At 55.0% G+C, this 13,708-nt stretch overlaps 1 protein-coding gene across 2 annotated transcripts in view; it reads left to right on the top strand.

Moving 5' to 3' along the window:
- The window catches only part of MYO1D (myosin ID), a 69,751-nt gene that overhangs the window by 53,140 nt on the left and 2,903 nt on the right, over positions 1 to 13,708 (top strand). The window lies entirely within an intron of this gene.

Genomic DNA, 13,708 nt, shown 5'->3' with positions numbered 1-13,708 from the left:
TATCACGCTGTCCCTCATCGAAGCAATACCTGCAAATCAAAAGAAAAGTGACAAAGTTCATGTGCTCACAAAATCCCACTGGTGGATGGGATTCGCTGACCCGCTGCTCGAGAGCCACTTTGGGAATTCCTCAAGAAATAGGATTTGCAGTCACTGTGTGGCACTGCCAGGTTCCTCTGCATGCAGCAGGGAGTCTTTGAGAAGCCAAGGCTGTGGGGACCTCCAAGGGGACTCGGAGCAGCCCTACGCTGTGCTATGGGGCGGCTTCCTGGGGGACAGCAGCTCTTCTTTAGGATCCTCTCTGAGTGTGGTTGCAGCCATCCTTGATAGCACTGTGCGAGGTGTTAGCAGTGTTAAAAGGGCAGTCAAAGCAATCCCTGCAGAATTCCAGCAGCAAATCATTCGCCTAAGGATAATTTTATATTTCCTGTTGCACGCTGAGACCCATCAGCCTATTTTAATCATTAGTGCACTCTGGATTAATTGCCTTTAGCGCTGGCTGCTTAAACGGGCTTCCCTAGAGCACTGCAAAGCTGTTGACATCAGCAGTTCATGAAAGGGGCAACAGGTCAGGGCTGCAGTCCCCTGGTGGTTGGCCATCCTAAGCATGGCACACCTTGAGGAAGGTGACAGCTTTCCTCATCAGCTGCATTCAGAGCTGTTTCTGCTCCATGGGGGCATTCTGGGACGTCTGAAAGGTTGAGCAGCGAGGTTGGGTTGTTTGTAGGTTTGGTGGGGAGCAGCTGAGGGCTGTTTGTGGGTTGGGTGCTTTGGTGATTTTGGTTTGTTGGGTTGATGGAAGGCAGCGCCCTGGGAACAGCCATCTGCTGTCAGTTGTGTTGGGGTAGAGATGGGCTTTTGTACATTTCTTGATGCTATCCATTGAAAACAACAAAAACCAGACAAAACCCAAAGAGATTCAACGTGTTGTAAGAGAAGAGGGACCCAAAGAAGAACCCAGGCTGGGATTTGGAAGCTCACGGTGGTGGTGTGCACTTAGCCCATGGTTCTCTGCACAAAAGGAGTGTGTGACAGCTGTGCTGCCACATCAGTCCGTCCCTGGAGCTGGGGGCACACGGTGCTGCTCGTCCTGTGCTGGCAGTGGGTGGAGGAGCACTCTGTAGCTGGGGTTTCCATCCAAACTGGGCTTTCTGCAGGCTGGATGTGATCAAAAGGAGCTGAGGGCTGCTTCAGCAAAGCAAACTGCTTCTGAATCGCTGCTGCACACGATTTATCCTTTGTCAGCAGTGCCAGCCAACCCATGTTCAGCTCCCATTCAGCCGTGCCAGTGGCTGACACCATTGTTGGGGCGGCTGCAGGCTGACAAAGGAGCAGACTTTATTCACAGCAGATTCTCCCGTAGCGTTTTTTTTTCCAGCGGGGCATAAATAGCTTTGTTTTTGTACAAGATTTCTATTCATAACCGTGCTTTGGGAGCCCGCAGTTGCTGTCGGGTTGAAGCACCAGGTACTCATCTGTGTGCTGGAAAAGGCGGCTTAATTCCTCCCGCATCACCCTTGTGCTTAAATCCGAGGAAATGCAGCCGCCGTTTGCCTTGAGCTGAGTTGCAGTCGTTCTCATCATCTCTGCTGATTCCTGTGCAGGTTTGCTGACCACGCTGCAGTCACTCGGGTTGAGGAATGGCAGTTTTTCTTTGGGAAATACATTGCTTAGGGAGCAGATCTGCTGTCTTTATGCCCCATGTCACCACACAGGAGTCCGAGCACTGTGATGAGGAGCACTCCTGATGTTCTCTTTTAATTTTTTATTATTTGGGAGGGGTTTCTTCAGCTGTTGGTGCTCCTGAACTTTCCGGGAGCTCTTCCTGCCTGGAAGGGACTCATAAGGAGGTTGGAAGAGGATTCTTTCTTTCTTAAAACTCGTTCTCCCATTGCTGCAGCAGTGCTCATTCACATCTCCAGGATGGAGTCGGAACCCCCGACCGAGGAACCCCATCTCACATTGCAGGGTGGTTTTTTATGACACTTGTCAGCATATCCCTGGCACAGCAAGGATGACTTTGTCTCCTGCAGCCCTGGGTTTGGGCTGAGGCTGAGCTGAGCTCTGGACAGAGCAGGGCTCTGCACGAGAGGCAAAGTTCAATCTTGAACTCATCAATCATCTGTTTGAGTCCTTGACCTCTAAATCGGGAAGTAAATGATTGTGTCTGAGCACACAATGGTAGCAGTTTGTTGTGTTTTATGATATTGTGAGGATGAAGAATTTTGCTCCCGGGATGGAGGTCTTTATGGAGAGGAGTTGCTGCAGCTCGAGGGGCGTTGCAGGAGGTTGGCTTTCCCCACAGTTGGTTGCTTGGCGTTCTCTGAACTGATGTTATATATTGGGGATATTGAGGTGTTCCTTAGGGCACTTCAAAAACAAAAACTCACAGAATGGTTGGATGAAGGGACCTCAGTGATCACCCAGCTCCAGCCCTCCTGCTCCAGAAATGGAGGATTTCTGCACTAACTGTAATTCCTGTGAGATGGTGCCCATTTGATACGCTGCTCTCTGCGGTGGTGCTTTGCCTTGCTGGCCTTCTGCAGAGCACTCCCTGAGCTGCCCGTCTCCATGCAGGGCTCAGGCAGATGCATCCATTCTGTTCCTGTCTGTCCGTGGTGGTGTGGTGAGACTGGAAGGTTTCCCCATCTCCAGGGTGGCTGAAGATAAATCCTGCCTGTTCCTGGACTGTCAGTGGTGGGAAGGTGGAACTGGAAGGGCTGTTTGTGGTCTGGGGGATAATTAACATTTAGGAGCTGTGTTATTTGACGTGCAGCATCCTAGAGCTGAGCGTCCAACCCCACCCTGCTCCTGTCTGGCTGTTCAGGTGCCGTCACGCTTCCAAATGTGAACGTTTCACTGTTTCAGAGCACGTCTTCTCTCCTATTATCACGCTGTCCGAGGACCCGTCTGCCCCCAGCAGCTGCCCTGAGTGTGCTGGGATCTGCAGAACCTCAGCCACCGAGACCTGCTGTGTTTGGGTTTGTTTAGAGAGGGGCTGGAGCTCGTGCCGTCTGCCATGGAGAGGGGATGCTGTGTTGGGCTGCAGGAGGGATGGGGTCTGCTGCGTTCCACAGGTTGGAAACAATGGAAGAAATGTGCATTTTTCTCTTGAAATCTTCGAATATTTGATAATTTCATCAGAAACATCAGTTTGTTCTTTTTCCCCCCATATTCTTGCATAAAGTATCATAAAAGCACACATTAACACATTTTTCCTTCTGGTTTTCCACTTGGTATCATTGGCAGAGCCCAAATCTTCTCTTCTAAGCCTTCCTTCCTTCTGTGTCTCTCACCCATGCGGTCTCATCTTACGGCCTCGCTGTTCAAACCAATCTCACATAGGAGCTGTGTTTCTGGGGCTGCTCTTCCAATGGTGATCTGTGACTTTGTGCATAACGACGCTTTTATGGACAGGGGGGCGGGTTGGGTTTGGTTCTCTGGGAATTTGGGAGCACAGAATTGATAAAATGTGGACGTGGTGAAGACCACAGCGTGATACCTGGCATGTCTGAAATCCAGAGGGTTGCAGATTATCCCATGGTGGAAGGGATCATGGAGTCCAACCCCGATGGACAAGGAGCTGAATTTTGGAACGGACTTAAATTGGGGGAGAGCAGCGGGCCCGGACAGCTTGTCTGCAGCCACTCAAAGGAGGCAGTACTGACATGGCACTGGAGCGGCCTGGCTGCGCCAAAACCCAACCAAAGCCAAAAGGGAAACTCAGCCTTTTAATTCATGACCAACTGTGGCTTTTATTGCGTATTTGGTCCCAAAAAAGAAAGCGCAGCCTGCAGATCAAACTCGCAGCACAAAATCAAAGCATACCTTCCTCATATATTGAGCCTGCTGCAAGGCTCTCCTCACAACTTCTGCTTTCCAGTTGTGCTCCTGCACCCTAACATCTGATGGGTGTTTTGTCCATGGCTCTGCTCTGGTGGGCCAGGTTGCTGTTGGGTTTTGTGTCAGTTTTGTGCAAACCAGAAAGGTGTGCAGAAGTGTTGGGATGAATTCTGTGGTGTTTTATTGAGTTGCAGTCGTTGCAGTCCTGCAGATCCCCCGTTTGGCGTGGATTTGCTGTTGCTTAAGCGTTGCTTTTTCCCTCCCCTTTTGCAAAGGAGAGGTGTGAGGATGATGCAAAGTAAATTTCCTTGTAAGAATGAGCCTCTCTGATCCGTCTGCATCTCAGTGCCACGCATCATCATTTACAGTGCAAATGGTGCTGTGTGGTGCTAAATTGAGTGGGAAGGTTGAAGGGAGCCAAGAAAGGAGAGAGGAGGTGTAAAATCCCAGTTCTGCATTTGGTGCTCAGAGCAGAGGTGGGGATGGCTGCCGTTGGAACTGGGGATCTGAGGTCTTTTCCAGCACAGTGATGGGTGGGCAGGGGGGGGTTGATGACCTCACAGTCCTGCTGTGCTCTGTGGGTGGACGTGGTGGATGCTGGGTTGCACTTCACGGTCATCGCAGTCTTTTTGCCCCTGCCTTTGCAGGACCCCAGTTGATCTTCCTCCGCTCTCTTTTCCTCTTCGTTTCGCCCTTCCTGCAGAGCTGCACGCTGCTGTGCTGGCAGCACTGCTGACAGATGTCCGTGGCCGTTTCTGCGCTGCTCGCTTTGCGTTTCCCCCGAGGTGTTGGGTTGTGCTCAGTCAAAACTCCCACATTTCACGGCCCGGCGCTCTGCTTCCGCTTGGAGTCACCTCCTCCCTGCTGGGTTCCCTTTGACCAGCATCTCCCCAGCGCTGCCCAGCTCTGCACGGAGCTGAGATGCAGCTCTGCCTCTGCTGCCGTCGGCTCCTCGCTCGGTTGGACCTGCAGAGCCCCAGTGCCTCCCAAAGGGTATTTTCACTGCTGAAATGCTTCACTGAGCTTCCAGCATCGTGGCTGGCTCCCCTCCATCTCAGACTTAGGGTTGCATTTGGGGATCTCAGAGATCTTTTAATGCTCTCTGGTTCAGTGAGTGGGAACGGTGATGGGCTGGGGGTCGGAGGTTGGTGGTCTTGGAGTTCTCCTCCCTGAGGACCTTGAGGAAGCCTGCGCCTGGGCTTTAGGGTGGGCTTTAGGAACAACCAGCTTGTTCCTGAGTGGCAGAGCTGAGTAGGATGCAAACTCTAATCCAGAATGGCATTACGAGTCTGCAAATGAAACCAAGCTCTTTTCTCCCTGCAGCCACAGGAATATCACACTCTGCTGCACGCTGCTGGCTCTTCCCATGCTGCCCCTCAGCTGCCCCGTATGGCACTGCTCAGCTCTGCAGCAGCACTCTGAGCTGTGCTGCCCTGCTGGCCTTTGGGACCCGCTGCAGTTTGGGCCCCATCCACACGGTGAAGCTCTTCTTCTTTTGGGGTTGGCACATCCCTCCATTCGCATTTCCTTCCCGCCTCTGCCTCAATTTTGGGGTTTGTTCCTCCACGCACACTGCTCAGCAAGGCTGGGGGAATGCTTGGAGGCTGAGAAACCAAGGATGGGAGCAGGAACCAGAAAGGGGAGGGGGTAATGCTGCAGCCCCCTTACATCCCACAGCCCCCACGTTCCCCACAGCCCCGGCTTTCCAATCACGTGTCCCCTACACGCCGTGCCCACCTGGCACCGTTTGCTGTCATTTTGTCAGATCAGGGCTCCTGTAGCTGTCAGCAACCAAAACCAGCATCAAAAAGACTCTCCTTGATCATCTTTAGTGCTGACCTACTTAAAAGCCCCTTCCCTGCTCTGAGCGTGTGCCGGAGCGCTGGCTTCAGCCTGCGAGGAGCTGAGAGCAGAATGATAATGAATGTGAATGATGGGCCCTCGTTCGTTCGGCCGCAGCCGGTGAAAAATGTTTTTGAGATTTCTTCCTTTCTTTTTTTCTCTCTGCTGCGTTCAGAGGGCTGTGCCTGCCCTGTGCTGTCCCTCCAGGAGGTGACAGTAATAGTGGAGATGGGGGCAGAGGAGGTAATTGGCTCCGGCATACTGGTAAAACCACTCAGTCTATGGAAATGAGTTCAGTTTCTGGCTCCAGGGTGATGGCTTAAAATTAGACTGTAAATAATGTTCTGTTCTCTTTTAAGGAGCGAGGAGGAGCTGTAGGCAGCGTGCAGAGCAGTGGGTGGGGGGCAGAGCCTCAGCCCGGTGCCACTGCGCTGCCCTGCACTGCTCCCCTGGGGCAGGGAAAGGATGGGAGATGAATAGGGATGAAGGGGATGGTGGCAGGGATGGGGAATGAAGAGGAATGGTGCCATAGATGCGACCGCTGACTGTGCCCTGCCTGGACCAGTGGCTCATTGCACCTTACAGTGTGCACAGAGCACGATCCTTGTTAGGAAGCACTGATCAGCAGGTGTGTTTTATATCCTCGTTGCATTTCATGTCACTTAATCTCCCTCGGCCCGTGGTATAAATGAACATCCCTGCTGCACGGAGCATTTTTACATACAAATGGCACAATCCATCCTGCGCCGCCATTCATCAGCTGTGACGTGCTGGAGGTGGAAGCCCTGGCTAACGAGTTTCACAGGGTAATTAAACGCACGCAGGGCTGCTTTGCCCTCTGTGCTGAACCCACAGGAAGGGATGATGTGGGAGCTCTCCTCCCACGGTGCATCGTGGCTGGGTGCCTCCACAGGGCGGTGGGGATCCCTGCTCCTCCCCAGGCTGCCTGCTGGAGCTCTGCAGTCCCTGCTCACTGCGGGGAGCCGGGCTGGATGGCCTCTGCAGGTCCTTCCAGCTCTGCGATCCCAGCACTGAGGATCAGCATCCGGATGCAGAGCAGTGCTCCGTCCTCGCTGTGGTTTCCCAAACGTCTCCCAGCCGCCCTATTTTTAGCCCTGTTTCCCAGGGAAACGTGCTGTCGTGTGGCTGCTGCATCCTCTGATGTGACAGCGAGGGGGAGAGGCGCAGAGATCTCTGCACAGCTTCCTGGCCGTCGCTCCTCGTGATTGAACAGACGCGCTCTGATCTGCCTTTCGCTTTGCAGAGCCCTGCTGTGAGACGGGCAGAGATGTTTGTTTGGGAGGCGATGCTCTCGGGGTGCCCTCAAGCCGTGCAGGTGGCACTGCAGCATCCCAATGGATGTGTTTTGGAGTCTGTAGTGTAGGCAAGGGCAGAGGAGATGCCCTTTGGTGGCTGAACCCGGTGGCCCTGCTCTGCTGGGTGACGTTTGTGATGTCCTCTGTGCCTTACTCACCACGTGCATCGTGAGGGAGCTGCATGCTCTGCTGGAGATGCTGTGCCCTGGAACATCTCCCGTTCCACCACACACCCGGCTGTGCTCACACACATCCTCCTGCTGGGCTCCCTGCAGCTCTCTGTGGTCCCTCAGGCTGTCCCACCCCCTCTGCTGTGGTATTCCATAGAAGAGGTGAGGCTCTCCCCTGGGCTGGGCAGATCTTTCTGCCCCATGAGGATGTTTGGGTGCTCCAGGGCATCTCAGAGGGCACGAGGTACCCCTGTATGGGTGGGTGGCCTGAATCCAGCCGTGAGCCCCAAGGTCAGGGATGGGGCTCTGAGCGCTGATGGAGCTGTGGGTGCCTCTGCTCACTGCGGCCAGTTGGACCCGATGGCCTTTAAGGATCCCTTCCAACTCAAACCATTCTGTGATGCTGTGATCCTCCGGCCCAGCCCCAACCCATCCCCACTGCTCCCATGAGCCCAAATCCACACAGCCATCCTTCCACCCAGGAACAGGGAAAAATAGGTGAGTAGAGCACTGGACGTCTCCACTGCCTTTAACTGAGGCTGCACTGAGGGCAGAGGGGCAGGGATGCCATTCCCCAAAGTGTTCATCACCCACTTGTGTTTGTTTGGAGGCGTCTGTGTTTGCCCAGCTGCTGGGCTGGGCTCAGTTTGGCTCAGACTGGAATTAATTTGTTTTATAATCAGGACCGGCATGGAGACTTGTGGCTGTTAATAGTCCTCTCCTGCAGTTCCGCTGGTGCTGTGTTTTGCAACCAGCAGAAACCACGAGAGAGGAGACAAAGGGCTCAGAGAGCAGCAGGAGGAACAGCTTGGAGGGGTGTGCTTGAAGGAGAAGCAAACAGCAAAGTGGGTGATGGCAGAGCACCAAGGCCGTGTTGTGTTGCCGATGGTTCACAACCTCCCTGGGCCTCTGGAGCCGGAGGGCTGGTGCTCAGATGTATCAGCTGCCATCACTGTCTGCACAGCTGCTACAGTGCCCTCCTGTTGGTGTTTGCTGTGTGTGTGCAATGGCAGCAGGGCCAGCGCTGCCTCGGTTCTGGGTTGGTCTCTTTTGCAAGGCTCAGTGCAGGAGATGCAGCCCGCCTGCCCCCAGCCCGCCCTGCCAGGCGCTGTTTGCGCAGCGCTGCTGCCATTAAGCTGCCTCCCTGCGGCTTTGCTCACAGAGCTCAGCTCAGGGCAGAGCAGAAGGAAATGCTGAAGCACTGCTCTGCTCGTTGTGGTGTCCATGTGCAACCAGCGCCGTCCTTCCTGTGTCTGCAAATCCTTCGTCCTGAGGAGGAACTCGAGAGCATCCGCGGAAGTTGCGCAGTGCACTGGGTGCCGCCAGCTGAGCGTGAGCGCTGAGCACGACGCCGTGCTGGGCTTCCTGCAGTGTCTGCTGAGCTCACTGGCTCCTCTTGCACCATTTCCTTGCTCTGCCGCAGCCCGGCTTCTGTTCGTTGCTCTTGGAGGGGAAGGAACGTTCCTGAGCTGCTGTGGGGTGGCCCCCCAAGCTGGGGGTGTGCAGAGCCCCAGCAGACAGAAGCCTGCAGAAAGGCCGTGTGCTCCAGGTGCTGTGTTGCTGTTGTTACTGCTGGAGCTGTGCTGTTTGCCGGCAGCGCTGCCGTGCAGCAGCAGGAGTCAGGCTGCACGAGGGCTGGGTCCTCAGCTGAAATCCCACCACCGCTGGCAGAGCACCGGGTGCTGCTTCTGTGTCCTTCCCTTCCTCCTCTCCATCCATCAGATCCACCCCTGTTCCTCTGCATCCATCACATCCACCCCTTCCTCTCCCCAGCCGTTGTGTCCGTCCCTTCCTCGTCTCCATCTGTTGCGTCCATCCCTTCCACCTCTCAGCTTTGCCTTTCCGTCCCCGAGGCATTTATTTGGGCTATCTCTAGCAGTTGGAAAATACAAGTTTGTATTTCCTCTTTCACTCTCAAACATCACTGCAGGGGAAACTGGAAAGGAAAAAGTTACGTATGCAGCAGCTTTGTGACTTCTACCAAAGCCTTTTGTTTTTAGCTGTAAACTTTCAGGGGAAAATATTGCTCTCCCTTTGCACCTACAGAACATCCGCTGCCTCCCTGGGCTTCTGTGTCACCTTCCTTCCAGGGAAGGACCTGCAGCCCCAGCCCTGCTGTGGTGACACATCAGCCTGTCTCATTATTGCCCTGCCTTACCCCAGTGCTGTAATGGGCTTTGTTTCACGGTCCCAGCCCAAGCTCTGTCATCCTCCTTGTTTTGCTTCCAGCAGATTCAGAATTGCTTTCTCAAAGCACACACCTGGCTGGAGCAGCCCTCATATGCATCAGATCCTGAGGCACACACACACCAGTTCCCATTGCAGGGTGTTAAAGCAGGGGCTGGGGATGGTGTTAAAACAAAGAGAGAGGAGGAAGGGGGTCCTCAGCGAGTTTGGGGGTGTCCTGTCCATGGAGGCACCTGAGCTACAGGTGGGGACAGCTGGGGGGGGCCTGGGGGCTTTGGGGTCTGCTGGAGTCCCATCCAGCCCAGCTGTGTTGTGATGCCATGCTTCTGTGATCCTTAACATCCTTCCAGCCCAGCCATGCCATCATTCCATGGTTCTGCAGTCTTTTCTCACACAGTTACACCGTGCTGTGGCTGCAGTGTGTTTGCAGTGCAGTGCTGTTGCAGCTCCTCTTGGAGCTGACAGGAGCTGGGTTAATGAGCAGAACGTCAGCCATCAAACGGCGCTGCCTGCTGCATTTCACGCCCGTCTGTCTTTGATGCAGGCAGCGAAATGCAGCAGTGACAAACATAGAAAAAAAGCAGCAACCTTACAAGCTAAATTGAGTCCTTTGCTTTCCTGTAATGTGGTCTTGAAACTGTGAGAGTGGAGGAGGGAAGGGAGACAGAATTCATGGGAAACCTTTTGTCTATGGAAACAGAATGGATGTGGAGAGAAATGCTCCCTCCTTCCTTCCAGGGCGTTTAAATATTCATTTTGGGAGCACGCCCAGCCAGCAGAGCTGCCACATTGGCTCCCCACGGCTGCAGGCTGTGCCCGCGTCCCACGTTGGGTTTTGCTGCACGTCTCGAGCAGGACTGAGAGCTCAGGTGCCGAAAACAGGAGTTGCATTGCGTCAGCTGAATTGCAGCCCCGGGTTCAGTCCTTCCTGTGAGCGCTGCTGAGGAGCTGCAGCCCAGGAGCAGCGCAGTGCCGTGGGGCTGCGCACGCAGGGATGGCCCGCAGCGAGGCGGTTTCCTGCGGTGGAGGTGGGAGCGCTGTGCTCACGTCCCCCCGTCTTACAGCCCTGACTATTTTAGCTCATGCAAATCTTTTGTTTCCTCCTCACGTGGCTGCAGGGACACAACGCAGCCCAGTGCCGGAGACGGGCCCGCCACCGGCCTTTGGGTCGGGTCAGAGCGGTGCTGCTGCGTGCTTGAGGGCAATTAATACTTGTGGCTAACGAGGGTCGATGCCTGCACTGCCATAACGTTCCCTGCGTGCCCCTTTGACAGCGGGCTCTGCTCTGGGAGCCCCACGGACCTTCCCAGGGCACAGTGCAGGGCAGCAGGGTGGCAGCCCCAGAGTGCCTCGGGCAGGGGGATGGTGCTGGCTGTGGGGCCATGGCGGCCGTGGGATGGAGGGATGCGGCGCCCGCTGCGGGGGGGAGGTTGCCATGGATACAGTGGGAGCATCCCTGGTGCAGCGCGGTGCTGCATCCTAAAAATAATCGTGCTGGAATGGGAACGGCTGCGTTCCCAGCCCCCGCTGGGGGTGGTGGGGAGCTGTGGGGAGCTGTGGGGCTGCAGCCCCTCCTGTGCCGTCACGTTTCCTGCAGCTTCTTTGCGGGGGGAGGAGGGCTGCGCAGCGCTGCCTGCTGCAGGGACAGAGCATCACCTCCTATTTGCAGCACGGAGCTGAAGAGAAGCCCCCAGCGCAGCGATCTCTGCGTGCTCTGCAATCCCCCCTCACCGTGTGCAGCTGCAGGAGCTGCTGGAGGCTCTGAGAGCAGCAGTGGGGGCATCGCACCGAGTCACAGCGAAGGGCCCTTTTCCCAGAAGCACCCTGAATTAATTCTGGTCGTTTCTTTCGTGGTGAGGGATGGAGAAGCAGTTGCTTTGCCTCCCCAGCATGGCGCTGCAGCACAGGCACTCATCTCCATGGGGTTAGAGCATCGCTCCCAGCTCTGCCATCTCCCTCCTGGAATATTTCCTGTCCCCTGTCCTGTCCCCACGGACCCGGTCGTTCTGCACAGTTCCCATTCTCACAGTGCCTCTGTTGTGGGGCAGTGCTTAACAACACGCAGCTCCTGCGGTCCTTCTGTGGCGCTGACCACGAGTGCATTGCGATTTACAAGTCAAACGAAAGCGCAGCTCTGCTGGTCTGGTTTGACGAGATTTAGAGACACCTTTCATTACCTCTCTCCAAAGCACATCCAATGGAGCAGACGGGAGCCCGGCAGGTTTGTTGTTAGCGGCAGGTCGGCTCTGCGCCGTCCATCACCGCGTGTCTCACATTTTTGGGATGGTGCTGCGGTGCTCCCGGCAAACCAACCTGTAATTAACGCAGCGATTTGGGCTGAGCTGGGCTGAGTGCTTTGAAGTCTGCGTCCCTGACTGCTTTCACTGCAGAATTCAGTCCCAGGCCTAAGACTGAAAGGAATTCCACTCGAAATTCGAGGTGTGTTTTGAGCAGAATGAAGAACGCAGATTGGGGGCTTGTGCTGTTATCTGGCATCTCTTTGGCACTGGAACTGGTGAGGATGAGTGCAGGTGATGGCCGTCGGTTGATGGCCTGCTGGTCAACCCAGAGCGCTTCCCTTCCCTGCACGCTGCAGGCAGGAGCTGGGAGGGATGGTGCTCAGAGCTCATTTCCCACAGGAAAGGGCTGAGGTGTTTCGTGCTGGGTTTACTCTCTGCTGGACAGATGCTGGTGGAGCGGCTTTGGCTCCCAGCACTGAATTCCATTTGTAGATGTGACCCGAAATGGGGCACTGCTCGTCGTTCTGTGAGCACCTTGGCAGCTGCTGCTGGTTCTACTGAAGCTGTTGCTTGGGTAGTTGGAATGGAAAATATTGACTAGGCATAGGTTTAATTTAGGTTTTAATGATCATTTTTGGGTAAGTCGTCTTTAGATCCCTCCCATGGAGCAGCCAACGCTGGAGAGGTTGGGGAGGAGGGAGCCCAAAATACACCGCGTCCTCTCCTCCCTTCTCCCTGCGTCCCATGCAGCCAGGCAGCAGGCAGACCGTCCTCCTGGCTTTCTTCTCCTTTGGATCATGCAATTGAAGAGATGATGAAGGTTGAAGGAGGGATCATGGAGCAATCAGCCCTGGGATAGATTTTCTCAAGTGGGGATTTGCCACCCCATCTTCATCCCCATCCCTATTTCATCATAACTGTCTTCAACCCGTCCCATCTCATCCTCATCCCCATCCCATCCCATCTGACCCCATCCCCAACTCAACCCGTCCTATCTTGTGGAATCCCCACCCATCCCACCATTGACCACCGCAGGGTTTGGGGCTTCAGATCCATCCCTGGTCACTGCAGGGTTTTTCCCCCATGCTCCAACCTTTGTATACAGAAGTTGGCTTAGGAAGCCGGGCTGATGCTCTTTAATGTCCTCATCAGTGACACGGCTGCGTTATGGGTGTCCATTTGTGCTCTGAACCAATGAAGCTTTCGGGAACCACCGAGGGGCAGAAGGCAGCGTGAGTGGGAAGGGAGGACCAGGCACCAGGAGCAGAGCTGTTTCGCAAAACGTTTTCTCTCTTATTCATGGAGAAGCCGCCAGCCACCTCCGCAGCTCGCATCTGTGTTGCCAACCCAGCATCTGAGGTTGGGCTGCAGGGCGCTCTGTGTTTGGGAAGGCAGCAGAAGCTCGTGCAGTGTCTGCGCGCACGTCCTGCTGGGATGGGACTCGTTTCCATCGTGGTCTTTGTGCCGTGGGGCTCTTTGGCTCAGCCCACACCTCTGACACTGAGATGATTTCACAGCAGTGGCTCCTTATCTCCTTACTGCAGCGGCCCTTCAGAACACATGGAGGGAACCTCTTGACGCGCTGCGATAGCCCCGGAACAAAGAGTTCAGCCATTAGCAGCAGAAGCATCGGCTTTGCAGTTCATTTCTCCCCGTTTGCTGCTCAGTTTTTCGATTTATCACAGAGAGAAATGTGGCAGATTTAACTCTGCTAAGCCCAGAGGAGGAGGGAGCTGGCAGCAGGAGGGGGGAGATATTCTGCTCGAATGAATGGACGCCGAGCGCTGGAGCTGCTTGCTGTTCATGGCTTCAGCTGCTGTGGATGGAGACAGTTCTCAGTGCCATGGGAAATGTGCTGATGGCTCCTCTGGAGTGCAGAGGAATGAGTTTGGTGGAGGCAGAGCAGAAGTAGGTCAGCTACTTCAATAAGGTGGTGGTGCTGCAGTGCCTGTGTGAACTGCACTCGTGTGGGGTGAATGAAGCGAGAGCAAAGCACAGCAAAGCGCCGGTCTGCATTGGGGACGGCAGCTGCAAAGCCTTTCACTGAGCTCTGATTCCCAGACCTCCTCTCCTCTCCTCTCCTCTCCTCTCCTCTCCTCTCCTCTCCTCT

The sequence above is a fragment of the Centrocercus urophasianus genome, unplaced genomic scaffold, assembly GCF_019232065.1.
Source record: "Centrocercus urophasianus isolate 14NV4802_14NV808 unplaced genomic scaffold, USGS_Curo_1.0 seq_378, whole genome shotgun sequence".
In the NCBI taxonomy this organism is placed as follows: domain Eukaryota; kingdom Metazoa; phylum Chordata; class Aves; order Galliformes; family Phasianidae; genus Centrocercus; species Centrocercus urophasianus.
This window is presented reverse-complemented; position numbering and strand designations above follow the sequence as displayed.